The 21,393-nt window shown below is 43.7% G+C and overlaps 1 long non-coding RNA gene across 2 annotated transcripts in view; it reads left to right on the top strand.

The window, feature by feature from the left end:
* The first annotated feature begins 1,434 nt into the window (after nt 1-1,434).
* LOC140128517 (uncharacterized) overlaps nt 1,435-21,393 on the top strand; it is a 111,953-nt gene continuing 91,994 nt past the window's right edge. For both annotated transcript variants that reach the window (XR_011855145.1, XR_011855146.1), the window contains exons 1-2: nt 1,435-1,520; nt 2,734-2,813. This is a non-coding gene — a long non-coding RNA (uncharacterized lncRNA). The remainder of the gene's footprint in view (nt 1,521-2,733; nt 2,814-21,393) is intronic.

The following is a 21,393-nucleotide window of genomic DNA, read 5'->3' as shown; positions in this document are numbered from 1 at the left end:
CAGAACACAGCGGTCGCAAGTCTCACTACAAATTGCTCAGAATTGGCTAGTACATGCACTGCAGAAAGTACAGCCACCAGCAGATCAACCAGAAATCAAATATATAGAACGCTACTGTAGGCGTAAGTAAGCTCTTTGTATTCTCCTATGGCTATTTTCTAGCCAAGTATCAAAGCACACTACTATGCCAGATGAGATGACACTGAGTTAGTGCCTAATTGAAATCCAACCCCTACTAAATTTTCCCACTTCGGTCTTTGCTATGGATATGTGTGCCACTAAGAGCTAAACACAACGGTAGCAAGTCCCCCTGCTAATTCCTCACAAAATGGTACTAGATGCAAATTAAAATAAAAAAAGTAGAACGTTATTGTAGCCCTAAGAAGGGCTGTTGGGTTCTTTGAGAATCACTCCTGCCTAACAGTAAGCTAATAGAACACCCTAACGCTTTCCCTGACCAGCAGCAGCTCTCTCCCTAGCGGCATCCAGACACAGAATGATCCGAGCAGCGCGGGCAGCGGCTAGTCTATCCCAGGGTCACCTGATCTGGCCAGCCAACCACTGCTATCGACGTGTAAGGGTACCACGTCATGCTGGGTGGAGTGCAGAGTCTCCTGGCTTGTGATTGGCTCTGTTTCTGGCCGCCAAAAAGCAAAACGGCGGGAGCTGCCATTTTCTCGAGCGGGCGAAGTATTCGTCTGAGCAACGAGCAGTTTCGAGTACCCTAATGCTCGACCGAGCATCAAGCTCGGACGAGCATGTTCGCTCATCTCTAAACACAATACAAAAAAATTGTACTAGTACCCTAAAATAGAAATATAAGCAACTTACAATGTTAATGTTAGAGAAGCATTATCCATCAATCAAGATACAGTACAGTTCTTCAATTAATGTAAATATCAAAACTTTGTATTTTTCTATTTTAACCTTACTGTTTTCCTCTCTTCTGTGTAATATTATAAAGTTTTTGCTGCCCCCTAGTGAGGAGATGATGAATCTTTCTACCAGTTCATGTTACACTTGCTGATTGACTTCTATCAGTGTGTCTTGCACAGTAATACACAGCAGTGTCCTCAGTCTTCACGTTGGTCATTTGTAGATATAACATGTTATTACTGTTATCTCTGGAGATTGTGAAGCGTCCTTTTATAGAATCTGCATAGTATGTGCTACTGCCATCGCTAGTAATAGCAGAGACCCATTGTAATCCCCTGCCAGGAGTCTGTCTGACCCAGTTCATCCAGTAGCTACTGAATGTGAATCCAGAAGCTTTACATGAGAGTTTATAAGACTCCCCGGGCTTTATCACCACTGAGTCTGATGACTGGACAAGTTCTTGAGACTGAACACCTGGAAAATACAGAGAAAAAGATTATATCCATAGAAACATCATCATGACGCTAGTAATATCTATCTTCTAATATTCTAGTAATGTCTTTAGTAAAGGTCACCTAACAAGCAGGTCAGTGATAGGGAGAGGAGCAGGAAAGTCTTCATTGCTGCAGTGTTACTTCTAGGAGGTGATGTATGTCCCATCAGGACTGTCTTTATTATGTAAGAGATGTTACTGAATAGGAAGTGACGTTAGAATATTTCCATATTGTAAGACATATTTACATCCATTATTATAGCTAACATGTAGGATACAGATAGAAATGTATGTTATATTTCTTAATTAGCTTAACAATACACAAACCAGCTGGCACAAAACTTTTATAATACACAATATAGCTACTGAAGAACATCATACTACACACCTTAGCTGCTGAATAACCTTATAATTCACAACCCAGATGCTGCAGAACATCATTATAGACACCTCGGCTGCTGCTGAAAAGCGGAATGCAAAAACCCAGCTGCTCATAATATACAACTTAGCTACTGCAGAACATCATACTACACACCATAGCCAAAGCAAAACATGATAATACACAACCCAGCTGTTACAGAACCTTATGATACACAACATAGCTACTGCAGAACATAATTGTAAACATCTTAGCTGCTGTAGAACCTTATAATACACAACACAGATGCAGCAGAACATTATAATAGACAACTTACCTGCTGCAGAACATCTTACTACACACCTTAGCCACTGGAAAACATTATGGTACACAACCAAGCTGGTATAGAACCTTATAATACACAACAAAGCTACTGCATAACATCATACTACAACCCTTAGCTGCTGCTGAACCTTATAATACACAACCGAGCTGCTGCAGAACAACATAATACAAAACCCAGCAGCTGCAGAACCTTATATTACATACCTCAGCTGCTGCAGAACCTTATATTACATACCTCAGCTGCTGCAGAACCTTATGTTAAACACCACAGAGGCTGCAGAAGCTCATATTTTTTTCACATATTTTACCCATAAAAATGATCTTAAATCATCCAGCATGGAAGCTGTTCTCGTATATGTCAGTTCCTTATGTCACGGTTGCTCCCGCGCCCCATGAATTAGGTAGCAGCATCACCTGTTTCCCCCTCAGTGCTCAGTGCAAGTCCAACCCGCTTTGCGGTGGGCTCTGGTGAAAACTGGTGTCGGCTTACGTCATCGTCTGCAGTGGTCTAGTGGGACCGCTACCCCTGCTGTCTGACACCTTATCAGCGTATCCTAGCAATATGCCAGCACTTTAAGTTATCATACAATATAGTGCATATAAAACCATCCATTATAAGGTGCAGTTCACATCATCTTTTTGTAATTTTCTTCTGTTGTAGAAAAGTAAAACAGAAACTCAATACAGAAAATGAGAGGAATGTCTCCATTCAGCATAGCACAACAGTTTATAACAGAAAAGGTATGTAGGTATTTAAGTGTTTCTGCACTTTCCCCTTCATTGTGGTCCCTAAAAACCAAAATAGTAAACAGCTATTTAACCCCTTTCTGACCGGGCCTTAAAAGACTTTACTGACTGGAGCATTTCTAGAGCAGTTTTATTACTTATACCGTAAAGATTTTTTCAGGTTTTTTTTTACGATAACACATAAGGATAGATTAAAATAAAAAGGGTCCTTTTTTATTTTTAGTGGGGGGTGTGGTTTAAAGTTACAAAAACTGGAGAAAAATATATTTTTTCGTATTATACAATATATATTTTTATAGTTTTCAAATTAAGTCAAAATGACAAAATTATAGTCTGGGGCGTTTATGGTGATGTTTTATATAGTGTTGCGGGGGATTTTTAATATTCTATTGGAGAATATTAACCTCTTCAGGCTCTGCGCCGTACATGTCACGAAGTGACATCATCGGGAGCTGCAATCAGTTACCATATCAGGCTGTATGGCATCTGTGCCAGAGATGGTTTAAAAACTCCATATGCTATATATCTATCAAAATATAAAAACGATTATTCCAGGAAGTGAACCCCATAGCAGAAAATAGCGGCCAAATGTCCCAAACGCCACTTTTATACCATGTTATATAACACAAAAAGATTTCATAAAAAGTGATCAAAAGATTGCACAGTTCCAAAATAGTAGCAATGAAAACTGCAGCTTATGGAGAGACATTTTTTTTTCATACACGTTTTAAATCTTGAAAATGTATTAAAACACAATAAAACCTATATAAATTTGGTGTCACCATGATCATACCAAACTAAAGAATAAAGTAGACATATCATTTGAAAGTATAAAAACTAAGCCCACATGTATGTGACGCAAATGTGTTTTTTTAGCCAATTTCCCAGTGCGCACCTTGGAATAATAAATTAGTAGTTTGTGTATGTGTGTTTTAACTTTATATGTACCCAATGAGGAGCATTTACACATTTTTTTTCTTTTTAATATTTTTACTTTTTTTTTTTTACTTTCTGGTTTTCACCTTTATCAATAAGAGCTCCAGTTACTGGGGAAACGACCCTCTTTGGGGACAGTTGTTTGATCAGAAGTGGACTGGGTCTGATCAGACTCAGCAGCTCTGATTAACCCCTACAGACCTGGTGATCACGTGACTGCTGGGTCTGTTGGGTTCGGCAGCAGTGCCAGTTCTCCTCCTCTCTGCAGCGCGCTGTCATGTGGCAGGGAACATGTGATTAACTAATAAGCTGTTCAGTCAGTTGACTATTCCATACACAGGTTTAACTACGGAGAAATCAGTACATATTAAACAGTAAAAATTACTTACACATTATAATAAACTATCAGTCATGATTCAAATCTTGCCTATTATTTACTCTTAGAGGCTGACTTGCTATAAGAGAAAATAACCAGTATGATTCACAACTGGTTATAAAAATATTAATCTTTATTTATATAGTGGCATAAATTTTGCAGCAATGTACAAATCAAAGGGGGCATATATGAATAAAATATTACATTACAGAGTACAAATATTCATATGAAACAATAGGAGTGAGGGCCCTGCTCACAAGAGCTCTATGAGGATGAGGGGGTACACAAGAGAAATAAATGCTTATATAATGGTCCAGCCATTCTTTACAAGGGAATAGTATAAAATAATATAATAAATAAAAATTCTAAGTCTAAGCGCTGGGAAGGTCATTCCAGAGAATTGGTGCAGCTTGGGAGAAATATCCGTCGGGTTTTTCGCTTGGCCATGCCCCCCTGATTTCCGTTGCGTGCATGCCGGCGCCGATGCGCCACAATCCGATCGCGTGCACCAAAATCCCGGGGCAATACAGGGAAAATCGGCGCAAATCGGAAATATTCGGGTAACATGTCGGGAAAACGCGAATCGGGCCCTTAGTAAATGACTCCCAGTGTCTAGGAATTTACCTACTATTGGATCACAGGTTCAAAGAGAAAAATGAAATGGTTAAAAAATAAGGGTGCTCGTTATTCGAGACAAACTTTTCCAGATGCTCGAGTGCTCGTCTCGAATAACGAGCCCCATTGAAGTCAATGGGAGACTCGAGCATTTTTCAAGGGGACCAAGGCTCTGCACAGGGAAACTTGGCCAAACACCTGGAAACCTCAGAAAATGATGGAAACACCACGGAAATGGACAGGAAACAGCAGGGTCAGCATGCATGGATGCCTCTGAGGCTGCTTAATCGCACCATTATGCCAAAATTATGGGCAACAGCATGGCCATGACAGAGTGACCGAATGAGGCTAGATAGCATCTAGAACATCCAATAATTGACCCGGACACTATAGGGGACAGCATGCAGAGGCAGCGTTAGCAGCGGCAGGCTACCCCAAATGGACTCAGGCTTCAAACCAATTAAAAAAATTCCTTTTGGCAAGGATAACGTGTAGCACTGTATGTATCAGTATTTTGCCTGGTTAAGGCGGCAGACAGGAACCAAAGGAGGTGAGCAAGAAGCGCTGAAATGATTTCCTATGTGAACAAAAGGTTGACGGTATATTTAGTCCATAACACAGCATGGTGGCGACATAGTGACCAAGTTCCATAACGTATCTGGTGAAACACCCGTAAAATGAGCCTGACACAGCTCGTTTGATAAGGGGAAGACATGTGGAGGCAGCCATGGAGACGACTTCCATGATTAAGAGCGACAGTATGGGGCATCCATATTGCGCTTCTGTGATTGAAACTTCAGGTCTCCAGCATGGAGGCGACAGATGCGCCGAGTTCCATTATGTATCTGGTGAAACACCTGAAAATTCTACCTGACAGGGGATGATGTGCGGTATTTCCTCTCACGCTCCAGCGTCTGGGGTATAGACAGTTGAAAGTTGCACATAGAAACATTGGTGGACACTGTGGAGGATCGTGGAGGCGAAATGGACAGGAAACAGCAGGGGCAGTATGCATGGATGCCTCTGAGGCTACCTAATCTTGGGATGGAGCTGGCAGTCCGCTGCCAGACGAGCTTTCGCCTGTCCAAGCCCCTGTCTCTCGGCTCCTCCCCACCCAAAATGGGCGTGGGGGCCAGAAGCGTTTACTTTGAAAAAATTATAATTTTCAAAGCAGACGGGGGCTACAAACAGCACTTCTAAGAACTTTTGTATAAGATCAAGTGTAGTACTGTTCTTATAAGTAATTGGCTTGGTTATGGCGGGTGAGGGGAATGTAAACATATGTGCAAGAAGCGCTGAAATAATATCGGTAAATGATAAAAGTTTGGCAGTATATTCTGTGGATAACACAGCAGGGTGGCGACAAAGTTAACAAGTTTGATGTGGAAGCCGTGAAAACAACCCACAATTCTGCCTGACACAGCTCGTTAGATAAGGGGACGATGTATGGAGGCAGCTATATGGACGACTTTTGGAGGCAGCTATGGAGATGACGTGTGGAGGTAGCAATGGAGACAACGTGTGAAGGCAGCTAAAAAGACGACGTGTGGGGTCTGCTATGGAGACAATTAAATTTGGATAGTGCCTGTATGTGGCAGTCCAAAAAAGTTTTCAAACTAGAGGAGCAGGTAGGTTGTCCTCCAGAAAAATTAAATAGATTGAGTGTCTGTATGTGGCAGTCCAAAAAAGTTTTCAAACCAGAGGAGCAGATAGGTGGCCCTCCATAAAAATTAAATAGATTGAGTGCCTGTATGTGGCAGTCCAAAAAAGTTTTCAAACCAGAGGAGCAGGTAGGTGGTCCTCCAGAAAAATTAAATTAAAGGTAGGTGTAAGCTGTAAACACCGAGCACCAGCTCAGGGTGAGCTGGTGCCGGTGCTTAGTTTCGTTAGTGTTAAAACCGCGGTATCGCGGTTTTAACACTTTTTAAACTTTATAGCGACCTTGCGCGCGCAACGCCTGCGGCATTTCCTATGTAGGCGCGCGCACGATCGTGCGCACGCAGCGCCAAAGCAGTTTCTACTATAAAGTTTAAAAAGTGTTAAAACCGCGATACCGCAGTTTTAACACTAACGAAACTAAGCACCGGCACCAGCTCACCCTGAGCTGGTGCTCGGTGTTTACAGCTTACACCGACCATTTGAAATGGTAGGTTTCCTTTAAATAGATTGAGTGCCTGTATGTGGCACTCCCAAAAATTGTTTAAAACAGAGGACCGGGTAGGTGGCCCTCCAGAAAAATTAAATACATAGAGTACTATAGCTGGAGCCAGTTGGCCCTGGAAAAAAATAGCCAGTTTCCTCTGCTTTAGTGTACAAAGAGGAGGAGAAGGAGGAAAATGAGGAGGAGGAGTGCATACATTATTCAGATTGAGCTTCTTTCACCTGGTGGAGAATGGAAATCCTAAGAAATCCAGGCTTTATTCATCTTGATAAGCGCCAGCCTGTCAGCGCTGTCAGTCGACAGGCGTGTACGCTTATCGGTGATGATGCCACCAGCTGCACTGAAAACTCCGCTCGGACAACAAGCTAGCAGCAGGGCAGGCAAGAACCTCCAAGGCGTATAGCGCCAGTTCGTGCCACATGTCCAGCTTTGAAACCCAGTAGTTGTAGGGAGCTGTGTGATCATTTAGGACGATGGTATGGTCAGCTACGTACTCCCTCACCATCTTTCTGTAAAGATCAGCCCTACTCTGCCGAGACTGGGGACAGGTGACAGTGTCTTGCTGGGGTGACATAAAACTGGCAAAGGCCTTGTAAAGCCTACCCCTGCCAGTGCTGGACAAGCTGCCTGCTCGCCTACTCTCCCTAGCTACTTGTCCCGCAGAAGTACGCCCCCTGCCGCTAGCGCTGTCAGAAGGGAAATACTGTTTCAGCTTGTGCACCAGGGCCTGCTGGTATTCATGCATTCTCACACTCCTTTCCTCTCCAGGGATGAGAGTGGAAAGAATTTACTCCCCTCACTGGCCTGACTGTCCATTTCCTCCTCCTCCAACTCCTCTTCTTCTGCCCATACACGCTGAACAGTGAAGGACTGAACAATGCTCACCTCTTCTGTCTCGCCAACATTCTCCTCCTCTTCCTCCTCATCCTCCTCCACCTCCTCCGAGAGTTTTTCAACAGGCCAAGCAGCGGGATGGTGAGGCTGATGATGGCGGCATCGCCACTGACCATCTGTGTTGACTCCTCAAAGTTACTCAGCACCTGACAGATATAAGACATCCACGTCCACTCCTCATTGTAGACTTGAGGAAGCTGATTGACCTCACTACCAGTTCTGGTGGAAGTTGACATCTAGCAGTCTACAATCGCTCTGCGCTGCTGGTAAACTCTGGATAACATGGTTAATGTTGAATTCCACCTCGTGGGCACGTCAAACAACAGTCGGTGAGCGGGCAGTTGGAGGCGGCACTGCACTGCCCTGAGAGTGGCAGCATCTGTGCTGGACTTCCTGAAATGCGCACAGATGCGGCGCACCATCGTGAGCAAATCAGACAGATTGGGGTATGTCTTGAGGAACCGCTGAACTATGAGATTTAACACATGGGCCAGGCATGGCACATGTGTCACTCTGCCGAGTTGCAGAGCCGCCACCAGGTTACGGCCGTTGTCACACTCAACCATGCCTGGCTTCAGGTTCAGCGGTGCCAGCCACAGATCGGTCTGCGCCGTGATGCCCTGTAATAGCTCTTGGGCGATGTGCCTTTTATCGCCTAGGCTCAGCAGTTTGAGCACCGCCTGCTGTCGCTTAGCGACGGCACTGCTGCTGTGCCTAGAGCTACCGACTGATGGCGCCATGCCCACGGATGGTAATTCGGAGGAGGAGGTGGAGGAGGGGTGGGAGAAGGAGGAGGCATAATAGGCCTGAGAGACTTGGACCGAGGTAGGCCCCGCAATCCTCGACGTCGGCAGTATATGACCAGCCCCAGGGTCAGACTCGGTACCAGCCTACACCAAGTTAACCCAATGTGCCGTCAGCAATATATAGTGGCCCTGCCCGGCAGCACTCGTCCACGTGTCCGTGGTCAGGTGGACCTTGTCAGAAACGGCGTTGGTCAGGGCACGGATGATGTTGTCTGACACATGCTGGTGCAGGGCTGGGACGGCACATCGGGAAAAGTAGTGGCGGCTGGGGATCGAATACCGAGGGGCGGCCGCCGCCATGAGGTTGCGAAAGGCCTCGGTCTCTACCAGCCTATAGGGCAACATCTCCAGGCTGAGTAATTTGGAGATGTGGACGTTGAGGGCTTGGGCGTGTGGGTATGTTGCACTGTATTTCCTCTTGCGCTCCAGAGTCTGGGGTATGGAGAGCTGAACGCTGCGCATGGAGACATTGGTGGAGGCGAAGGTGTGGTTTTCGCATGGGAGGTGTTTGGGCCGGGGTCCTGGGCAGGTGGCTGACTAGCAGAGGCAGCAGGTGACACAGGGGAAGGAGCAGTGGTGTGCCCGGCCGGAGGTGAATGGCCTTGGTTCCATTGAGTGGGGTGTTTAGCATTCATATGCCTGCGCATACTGGTGGTAGTTAAGCTAGTAAGCTGAAGTGGCACAGGTTGCACACCACAGTCCGTTGGTCATCCGGTGTTCCTTTAAAGAACCAGACTTCCAAAAATCTATCCCTCGCCACGGGAGCTTCACTACGTGAAACATTTGGTGCTGATGCACCAGCTCTGGCCATGCCTCTCTGTCTAGCCCCACCACTGCCTCTTCCAACCTGTTCTCGTCGAGGACTCGCCTCCGTCTCAGAAGCACTGTGTTCACCCGGCCTATCAACCCAGCTTGGGTCTGTCACCTCATCATCCTCCGATCCCTCAGTCTGCTCCCCCCTACGACTTCCTGCCCTGACAACAACTTCACCACTGTCTGACAACCGTGTCTCCTCATCGTCCGACACCTCTTTACACACTTCTTCCACTACGTCAACAATGTCATCATCACCCACAGACTGCGACCGTGGAAAACCTGGGCATCGGAAAAGAGCTCAGCAACAACCGGACAAGTGGTTTGTGACTCTGGGGAGGGTCCAGAAAACAGTTCCTCAGAGTATGCCGGTTCAAATGCCAAATTTTCCTGGGAGGGGGCAGACTGGGGGGAAGGAGGCTGAGGTGGAGTAGCTGGAGGAGTGCTGATTTCGGTGACATGGGTGGACTGCGTGGAAGACTGACTGGTGGACAATTGGCTAGAAGCATTGTCCACAATCCACAACATCACCTGTTCGCACTGTTCTGGCCTCAACAGTGCTCTACCACGAGTCCCAGTAACTTGAGACATGAACCTAGGGAGTGTAGCTCTGCGGCGTTCCCCTGCTCCCTCATCAGCAGGTGGTGTATCAACCCCGCCCAGGACCACGGCCTCTGACCCCTGCAGTAGTTGGACGCCCATGCCCACGCCCTCGTCCTCTACCCCTAGCCCTGGGGTTCAACATTTTCAAAATTAAAGTGTAAACTGTAAATAGTTTTTGAGTTTTTTTGTTTTTTAGTGTTTGTTATGTGTTTTTTTTATTTTTGTTTTTTAACAAAACGATGCTATGCTATTGCTATGGCTAGTTTCTAACCTACACTGACAGCACACAACAGGATTTTGTGCTGTGCCTGATGATTTTTAGTTTTGAAAAAAAAAAAAAAAAAAAGCAGACTGTGGCTAATTCAATCAAACCCCTAATAAATTGTCCCACTTAGGTGTTTGAGATGGATATGTGTGTCACTAAGAGCTAAACAGAACATTTGCAAGACTCCCTGTAAATTCCTCACAATATGGTACTAGCTGCACTACTAGTGCCAGCAAGGACAGCCACAAGCAAATCAACAAAAAATTTAATATATAACACTATTGTAGCGCTAAGAAGGCCTGTTGGGTTCTCGTATGGCTAGTTTCTAGCCTACACTGACAGCACACAACTGGATTTTGTGCTGTGCCTGATGACTTTTATTTTTGAAAAAAAAAAAAAAAATGGCAGACTGTGCCTAATTCAATCAAACCCCTAATAAATTGTCCCACTTAAGTGTTTGAGATGGATATGTGTGTCAGTAAGAGCTAAATAGAACGTTCGCAAATCTCCCTGCAAATTCATCACAATATGGTACTAGCTGCACTACTAGTGCCAGCAAGCCCAGCCACAAGCAAAGAAAAAAAAAATATTCTAGCCCTAACAAGGGCTGTTGGGTTCTTGTAGACTCACTCCTGCCTAACATTAAGCTAATATAACACCTTAACGCTATCCCTGCAGCAGCAGCAGCTCTCTACCTAACAGCTTCCAGACAGAGAATGATGCGAGCAGCACGGGCATGGGCTAGTCTATTCCAGGGTCACCTGATCAGGCCAGCCAACCACTGCTCTCGACGTGTAAGTGTACCACGTCATGCTGGGTGGAGTGCAGAGTCTCCTGGCTTGTGATTGGCTCTGTTTCTGGCCGCCAAAAATCAAAACGGCGGGAGATGCCATTTTCTCGAGCTGGCAAAATATTTGTCCGAGCAATGAGCAGTTTCGAGTACGCTAATGCTCGAACGAGCATCAAGCTCGGACGAGTGTGTTCGCTCATCTCTAGTAACTACCCTGTTTCCCTGTAAATAAGACAGCCCCCAAAAATAAGACCTAGAACAATTTTTTCAAGCTCAGAAGTCCTCTGCTGTAAATAAGACCTAACGACAGTCATTGCTACAGTATAATAATAAACATACATTTTTGTTCAACATTAAATGGGAAATTTTGTTCATCTAAAAATAAGACATTACCTAAAAATAAGACCTAGTTTGTCTTTAGGGGGAAACATTAATATAAGACACTGTCTTATTTTCAGGATAAAGGAGTATTCCCATGAAGACAAGTTTCTTAAATGTACTAACAAAATAACACATTCTCTAATTCACTGTTATTAACAAAAATACAGCATTTCACAGATATAATTCCAACCTGTCTCTATCAGTCCTAGCGTACACAATTTCAGTTGCCCCTGGTTTCCGACCCTGGATCTTCTGACTTTAGGGTCGGCAGCCATCTTGCTTTTCTGTCTGACACTGTGGAGCTGAGCTCTTTTCTGCTCTCTGCCTCTAGCCCCTCTTCCCTGCATTCCAGGACAAGCTCACACTTACTGACTTCCTGACGCAAAATAACAACACATCCCATCTTAAGCTACAAGCTACAGGCTTACCGTATAAGCTAAGTTTTTCAGCACAAAAACATGTGCTGAAAAAGCTCACCTCGAGTAAATAAAAAAAATAAAAACTTAAATACTAATCCTCCAACGTTACCGATGATCCACGCGGCTCCCGATCCTCGTCGTTTCCGGCGGCTCCTCTTCTATCTTCTCTGTGCTGTAGTAGGCAGCAGAGACGTGTCTATGTGATCTTCCAGCCGGCGCACACTATGATGCGGCGGTGTCACCGCTGATTACGTCATAGTGTGTGCTGGCAGGCAGATCATGTGGACACGTCTCTGCCGTCTACTACAGCACAAAAGATAGAAGAGGAGCCGTGCCGAGGATCGGGAGCCGCGTGGTGACTATATAAGTTTACTTTTTTATTTGCTTGGCAGGCTGGCTGTATACTACAGGGGTCTGGCTGTATACTACTGGGGGCTGTCTGGCTGTATACTACTGGGGGCTGGCAGGCTGTATACTACTGGGGGCTGGCAGGCTGTATACTACTGAGGGCTGGCTATATACTACTGGGGGCTGGCAGACTATATACTACAAGGGGCTGGCAGGCTATATACTACAAGGGGCTGGCAGGCTATATACTACAGGGGCTGGCAGGCTATATACTACAAGGGGCTGGCTGGCTGTATACTACATGGGGCTGACTGGCTGTATACTACATGGGGCTGGCAGGCTATTTACTACAAAGGGCTGGCAGGTGATATACTACAAGGGGCTGGCAGGCTGTATACTATATGGGGCTGGTTGGCTATATACTAGTGGGGGCAAGCTGGCTATATACTACTGAGGGCTGGCTATATACTATTGGTGTCTGTCAGGCTATATACTACAAGGGCCTGGCAGGCTATATACTACAGGGGCTGGCAGGCTATATACTGGAGGCTGTGACCAATGCATTTCCCACCCTCGGCTCAAACTCGAGACAATTGGTTTTTGGTGGTAAAATTAGGGGTCTCGGCTTATACAGAGGTAGGTGGAAGGTCCTTAAAAATGATTTCAGGGATTTAGGCCATAAGCTCAGGGCAAGGACCTCAAAGGTAGTTTTCTTCAAAATACTACCTGTACCACGTGCCACACCAGAACGGCAGCGGGAGATCAGGGAGGTAAATAAGTGGCTCAAAAGTTGGTGTAGGAAGGAGGGTTTTGGGTTCATGGAGAACTGGGCTGACTTTTCTGTCGGCTACAGGCTCTACAGTAGGGATGGGCTGCACCTCAATGGGGAGGGGGCCGCTGTTTTAGGGGAAAAAATGGCTAGAAGGTTGGAGGAGTGTTTAAACTAGAGACCTGGGGGGAGGGCAACTACACTTGTGCAGGGCAAATAGACAGTGTAGATAGAGAGCAGGGAAGAGTCATAGTCCATGGGGGAGGAAGGGGGGCTGGAATGAGATTGGGGAATAAGAACAAAAGGAATACGGACAGGGAAAACCATATAAAATGCATGTATACAAATGCCAGAAGCCTCACAAACAAAATGGAGGAACTGGAACTCTTGATGTTGGAGCGGAAATATGATATAGTGGGAGTCAGCGAGACATGACTGGACAGTAGCTATGACTGGGCTGTTACTATATATGGTTATAGTCTTTTTAGAAAGGATCGTATAAATAAAAAAGGGGGAGGGGTTTGTTTATATGTGAATTCTTGCCTCAAGCCTGTCTTGCGAGATGACATCAGTAACGCAAATGCAAATGTGGAGTCCCTATGGGTGGAGATAAAGGGAGGGAAAAAGAATAATAAAATATTACTAGGGGTTTGTTATATGGCCCCAAATATATTGGAGGCAGCAAAGGAAATGCTGATAAGTGAAATGGATGCGGCTTCAAAGCATGGTGAAGTACTTATCATGGGGGACTACAATTACCCAGATATTGACTGGGGGGCAGAAACATGCAGGTCCTTCAAAGGCAGCAGGTTCTTGTCAACAACAAAAGACAATTACCTGTCACAACTAGTCCTGGAGCCAACAAGAGGGGGGGCACTTCTGGACCTTATCCTAACCAACAGACCTGATAGAGTATCAAAACTACAGGTTGGGGGGAACCTGGGGAATAGTGATCATAATATAATTGATTTTGTATTACGCTTTACTAAGAACGTTAGGGAAGGGGCAACCAACACTGTAAACTGGTTCAGCAGCATACATTAAGAGGCAGGGTCCTGGGCAAGGCCTAGTGTAGAAATAAACTCAGCCGACGAATTTTCATATGTGAAAATTTACTGGCTGCAGAAATTGCGCAGGTGCTGGGACAGGAACGCCCCGTGTCGACCCACTCCTTGTCAGCCACGCTCCACTGGCGTGAAGGTGGCAGATTGGGGAAAAAAGTGCAAGTGCTAGCTATAAGCTAATATTTGCTATTATTTCATGGCTTCTACATCACTGAAGTGGTGCAGAAGCACTGATAAATATCCCCATACTGCGTATACATACAGCATAAATACACATCTACACACATTCTGCATATACACATACATAAGCAAGTATACACACATATACATATACATACACACCATATACACTCATACAGAATATACATAAACACTCTGTAAACTGTATATATATATATATATATATATATATATATACACACTCACTCACCGGCCACTTTATCATTTTATTAGGTACACCTGTCCAACTGCTCGTTAACACTTAATTTCTAATCAGCCAATCACATGCATTTAGGCATGTAGACATGGTCAAGACAATCTCCTGCAGTTCAAACCGAGCATCAGTATGGGGAAGAAAGGTGATTTTAGTGCCTTTGAACGTGGCATGGTTGTTGGTGCCAGAAGGGCTTGTCTGAGTATTTCAGAAACTGTTGATCTACTGGGATTTTCACGCACAACCATCTCTTGGGTTTACAGAGAATGGTCCGAAAAAGAAAAAAACAGTGAGCGGCAGTTCTGTTGTCAGAAATGCCTTGTTGATGCCAGAGGTCAGAGGAGAATGGGCAGACTGGTTTGAGCTGATAGAAAGGCAACAATGATATATATGTATATGTATACACTCACCGGCCACTTTATTAGGTACACCATGCTAGTAACGGGTTGGACCCCCTTTTGCCTTCAGAACTGCCTCAATTCTTCGTGGCATAGATTCAACAAGGTGCTGGAAGCATTCCTCAGAGAATTTGGTCCATATTGACATGATGGCATCACACAGTTGCCGCAGATTTGTCGGCTGCACATCCATGATGCGAATCTCCCGTTCCACCACATCCCAAAGATGCTCTATTGGATTGAGATCTGGTGACTGTGGAGGCCATTTGAGTACAGTGAACTCATTGTCATGTTCAAGAAACCAGTCTGAGATGATTCCAGCTTTATGACATGGCGCATTATCCTGCTGAAAGTAGCCGTCAGATGTTGGGTACATTGTGGTCATAAAGGGATGGACATGGTCAGCAACAATACTCAGGTAGGCTGTGGCGTTGCAACGATGCTCAATTGGTACCAAGGGGCCCAAAGAGTGCCAAGAAAATATTCCCCACACCATGACACCACCACCACCAGCCTGAACCATTGATACAAGGTAGGATGGATCCATGCTTTCATGTTGTTGACGCCAAATTCTGACCCTACCATCCGAATGTCGCAGCAGAAATCGAAACTCATCAGACCAGGCAATGTTTTTCCAATCTTCTACTGTCCAATTTCGATGCGCTTGTGCAAATTGTAGCCTCAGTTTTCTGTTCTTAGCTGAAAGGAGTGGCACCCGGTGTGGTCTTCTGCTGCTGTAGCCCATCTGCCTCAAAGTTTGACGTACTGTGCTTTCAGAGATGCTCTTCTGCCTACCTTGGTTGTAACGGGTGGCGATTTGAGTCACTGTTGCCTTTCTATCAGCTCGAACCAGTCTGCCCATTCTCCTCTGACCTCTGGCATCAACAAGGCATTTCCGCCCACAGAACTGCCGCTCACTGGATGTTTTTTCTTTTTCGGACCATTCTCTGTAAACCCTAGAGATGGTTGTGCATGAAAATCCCAGTAGATCAGCAGTTTCTGAAATACTCAGACCAGCCCTTCTGGCACCAACAACCATGCCACGTTCAAAGGCACTCAAATCACATTTCTTCCCCATACTGATGCTCGGTTTGAATTGCAGGAGATTGTCTTGACCATGCCTACATGCCTAAATGCACTGAGTTGCCGCCATGTGATTGGCTGATTAGAAATTAAGTGTTAACGAGCAGTTGGACAGGTGTACCTAATAAAGTGGCTGGTGAGTGTATATATGCATATATATACAAATACACATTTTATTTACACATTTCTTTTTTTTACTGTTTTACTTTGTGGGACATGAACAAGTGATCAGGAGGAATAACGGTGGTAATAACGGTGGGGAGGAGGACTTCCAAGATCTAGGGATCAAAAGTTTAGCTGTTTGTAAGATGTGTCCTGTGAGTTTTCTTGAGCTTACTGGAAAGATATTAATGCCCAGACCAAGAATTGCCAATGCTGGATTTGGAGAAAAAGAGATTTTGCTACAAGCAGTTATAATTTTTTCTATTCCTCTCCAATAAGCCTTAATTAGCGGGCATTCCCAAAAGATATGGAGAATTGTGCCCTTATGTCCCTTCCAGGGTATATGCGTGCTAAGTATGCTGGGGTGTAATACCATCTGGAAATAATTTTATTGTGGACTTCCTTTAAGTTAGCACATTTCGATACTTTTGAGGACCAGAAATTAGCCTTTTTCCATTGTAATATAGAAAATTCTTGTCCTAGATCTTTCTCCCATTTGATCAAAAGAGCCATCTTGGAAGGGCCTCCTCCTTCTATTAATACATCATATACATCTCTAGATACATCTCTTCGGGTTAAATAGGAAATTGTGAAGGGAAATTGGTCAAGAGGTATTCCAAATTTTATATCTTATATTCGTTTCTCTTAGGATTATTATCTGTCTGTTTAATTGATCTGGAAGTTGGTATGTTTCTTTAATAACTTTTTCAGATACTACTTGATTGTTCTGGAGAATTTCCTGAATTTTGGTTAAACCCTTCTCTATGAATGGTTTTGAGTTGAATTTTGGGTTGATAGTTTCCAAAGTCTGAAGAGGAATATCTTGTAGTTGTTTGCTGTTTTGGTTTCGACATGCTTGGAGAATGTTTTTCCATGCTAATATTGTTGCCTTTAAAGTTGGGGATTTAGGTAGTGAGAGGTTCGGATGAATGGTATGTGCTAAGATAAGCTGAATAAGGGATCGTTTTTTGTTTAGGTCTTTTTCTATTTCTGGCCAGCTGGAGTTAGCGGAGTATGATCGCCAATTTTTTATTTGTTGGATCAGAAAGGTTGTATGATAGTGGTGTAGATTTGGGACACCCATACCTCCTATTTTTTTTATGTGAGTATAAAATAGTGGCAGCTAGTCTTGGTATTTTATTTCCCCAGCATTTGCCTTTGTAATTTATTTATTTTGGTATTGGGACTGCGATTGTTCTCAGAAAATATAGAATTTTGGGAAGGATCAGCATTTTGTAAATTGCTATTTTCCCCATCCACGACAGAGATAAGTGGTTTAAGTTGTCTATCTCCTGCTGTAAAGAAGTACCTAGTGTTGCTAAGTTAGTTTCAGCCATTTTTTTAAAGGGTTAGTTATTTTTATCCCTAAGTAAGATATTGATTCTTTTTCCCATTTAAATGGAAATTCAAGACAGATTTGTTGTTGGAGAGTTGGGGAGATGTTATAACCTAGTATGATCGATTTGTGAGTGTTAATTTTGTAGTAAGATACTTTACTGAATTCGTTTAATGACTTCATGATGCCTCTCAAAAAATTTAGTGGGTTGGTAATTGTTAAAATAATATCATCAGCAAAAAGACCAATTTTATGCTGACGGAGTCCAGCTGGGATACCAGAAATTTGGGAATTAGTTCTAATTAGCTCTGCCAGCGGTTCCATAATTAGTGCGAAAACCAACGGTGATAAAGGGCACCCTTGACGGGTACCGTTTGTTATATTGAAAGGCTTGGACATAGTACCATTGATTAAAACGGAGGCAGAGGGAGAGGAATACAAAGCTTTTATAGCTTCGGAGATTCTCCCCTAAAAACCAAACTTATCTAAGACTTTAAAAGCAAATCCCCAATTGATCTTATCGAATGCCTTCTCCGCATCCAAAGTTAGGAGCAGAGAAGGCATCCGAGAGGATTCAACCGCAGAGATAAGGTTTACTGTTCTGCGGGTACCATCTGGTGATTGCCTTCCTTTGGTGAAGCCCACTTGGTCGTTATGAACCAGTGTGGGTAAAACTTCTAAAAGTCTCATTGCTAAAAGTTTTGCGTACATTTTTGTATCACAGTTTAGTAAGGATATAGGGCGAAAATTTACTGGAGATGAATTATCTTTACCTGGTTTCGGGATTGCTACTATAGAGGCTTGTAGCATGTCAGCTGGTAAAGCTCTTTTAATCATCGCTAGATTGAAAGCTGGAACCATGTATGGAATTAAAGTTTTGTGGGAAATTTTATAATACTCGTTCGAGAAACCATCTGGTCCTGGGGATTTTTGCTTCTTGGACATGCGAATAATTTTAATGAGTTCTTCTTCCGTAATAGGGGAATTTAATGAGTTGAGTTGTTCGTCTGTTAGAAACGGAAGATGAATTTTAGTTAAGAATTGGTTAATGACATCTTCTGTTGGTTGGGGAGTATGGGGGTCTACTTTTAGATTTTACTAGAAGTTACTAAAACAGTTAGCTATGTCGTATGTGTTTGTCATTTTAATATTTGGATTGTTTGGGGATAAAATGTAAGGTATCTGTGTATTACGGTGTACGTTTTTTGGCTTTCCTAGCCATAAGTCTTGAGGGTTTATTGTTGGAAATATAATGAGACATTTTCCATGCTGTAATTTGTTTGTCATGTTCCTCCATCAGTATTGTGTGCAGGGTATGTCTTAAAGAAAATAATTTCTCATGTAAGGACTCTGAAGGGTTCCCTTGTAAGAGACGTTCTGTTGTGGCGATGGATGTTAGAGTGTCTTTTAGTTTTGCGGATTTTTGTTTGTTGTATCGGATCTCCAACTGTCTTTAACGGCCTATGATAATAATTTTGTGGACTGACCATAGTCTTAAGGGATCTATATCCGCTGTATTGTTTAATGTGAAACCTTCTATTAATGCGGCTTCAATAATTTTCCTATAAAATGGTAAATTCAGTAAGAAAGTGTTGTTTCTCCATGGGCAGGATATATATGATCTGGGGGAGAGGTTTAGTTCCAGAAAAATAGGGGCATGGTCTGACCAAGAGGCCGTGCCTATAGTGGCAGACTTTATGATATGTAGTGTCGCTCTGTTTACTAAAAAGAGATCAATCCTGGAGAAAGATTTATGTCTGGGGGAGTAGTGAGTATATTCTCTTGATGATGCATTAATGCATCTAAACGTGTCGTACAGGTGTTCTTCATGTAGCCATTGCCCTATAGAAGGAGAGGTTCTTTTCTCTCCTATAGTGAAGTCCATTTTATTATCTGGAAGAATATTAAAGTCACCACAAATGATTAATCTACCTTTTTGTAGTTTTCTGATTTTTCTTAAGATTTTTTTTCAAGAATCTTAGTTGAGATGTGTTAGGTACATACACGTTTACTAGCGTAAGTAAAACATTCTGGATTTCACAAATTAATATGATATATCTGCCTTTAGGATCTGTGTAAACTTCATTTTCTTTGAAGTTTACTGTGTCTTTAATAGCTATGCATACTCCTGCATACTCATAGTCCTATCAGAGAAGAACGGAAGTTTGTTCTACATAAAATGAGTCTCTTGGAGACATAAGACATCTGAGTGGGAGGATAATGCTTCTCTCCATACAGAGGATCTCTTGAAAGGGGAGTTGCGACCCTTCATATTGAGAGATAAAAATTTCGTTTGCATTATCACTGAGAGGTTAGTGTAAATGTGAACCTGGTGAGGGAATGGGTAAAGGTAAGTGACGTGTAAAGGTAGTGAAAGTCTCGTATAGGGAAAGGGGTTGGGATTTACAGATTGAGGGTAAACGTGTTATACGTACAACAGTACAAGTTGTAATATACAATTAACCTTGAATAACAAGTAACCAAAATATTAATTCAAAGTAATTCTAGCAGATCTGAGTGATCTGGCTGTATACTGTGGGGGCAAAGTTCTCCTGAAGGTGACAATCTTTGGCCTCCTATTTAAATACCTTGACCTCAGGTTGTTAGTCCTGGTCTTGTAGGGTAGAGGGTTTGGACGAGCTTGAGTGTTGGTCTGCCTTGTATTGTAAACCCAGCGACTTCACCAAGCTGATTCTTTCTTCTGGTTTTCTCAGAGCGAATGTTTTCCCATCTTTATGAATGAGAAGCTTTGTGGGGAAACCCCATCTATATGTGATACCTGTGTTTCTCAATGCTGCAGTTAAAGGAGCAAAGTCTCTTCTAGCTTGTAGAGTAGTTTGGGACAGGTCCACATATAACTGGATATTTTCGTAAGGAGCTGGTAGGATTTTCTTTTTACGGGCTGTGAACATTGGAGCCTCTTTAACGTGGAAAAAATGGATCCTAGAAATAGTGTCCCTGGGAACATCTTCAGGGAGAGATTTAGGTCTTGGAAGCCTGTGGGCTCTGTCTATTATGATTTCCGAATCTGGGATTTCTGGAAGCATAGTTTTAATTAATGATATAAGATAGTCTCTTAAGTCAGCTGGTGCTATGGATTCTGGGATGCCCCTGAATTTTATGTTGTTTCCGCGACTTCTATCTTCAATATCTGCTATTTTTTCTTTGATAGCTGATACATCGTCAGCCAATGAGTAATGTGCATTTATTAGATCATTGTGGGATCCGGTCAGTTCACCCATTTTATTTTCTAATTGGATTACTCTTTCTCCCAACTCTTCTACATTGTCGCCCAGTTTTTGGGCCAGATATGCCAGATCAGTATGCGGGGAGCCCCTCAGCGCTACATCATTTCTTTTATAAAATCTTCTGATGCTGTCTGTTTGGAGGATGGGATTGCTGACAAAGGGTCCTCCGATAACTGGAATGAAGGTAACTCTGCAATGCTGGTAAGTGAGGAGGCTAAGCGGGGCCTCTGTTTAGCAGGGCTGGCTGAGTGTGGATCATTCTCACACATGTTCGGCGCCATCTTGGAGCTGATATGCAGGGCGATATCCGCGGTAGCGCTTTCTATCCCCGATTCCAGTACCTCCGAATAAGATCTGGAAGGCATCTGGGAAGTGTAAATACCTTGTTTTAGTAGGTAGTCTTTTGTAGCTGATGGCGAAGGGACCCCTTGGCTGCCGTTCGTGGATGAGCCGCGTGAGCAGCTGGAAGCGGCGCCGCCATTTGTGGGTTCCTTGTTCGGGAGGAATTCTTTTATTTTCTTTGGCCCAACTGGGGTCGATTTCCTCCTGGTAGACATCCCTGGGCTATTGGGCGTATTTCCTGAAGGCTTTGAAGTCTAGGAGTCGTTATTATGCCGCTTTTAGGAGGCTTTGAGACGGAGCTCTAGTGATACACGTCCGTCTTGGAGCTTGTT

Source organism: Engystomops pustulosus, chromosome 1 (genome assembly GCF_040894005.1).
Source record: "Engystomops pustulosus chromosome 1, aEngPut4.maternal, whole genome shotgun sequence".
Taxonomy (NCBI): Eukaryota; Metazoa; Chordata; class Amphibia; order Anura; family Leptodactylidae; genus Engystomops; species Engystomops pustulosus.
The sequence above is the reverse complement of the archived record's forward strand: the minus strand, read 5'-3'. Positions and strand labels throughout refer to the sequence as shown.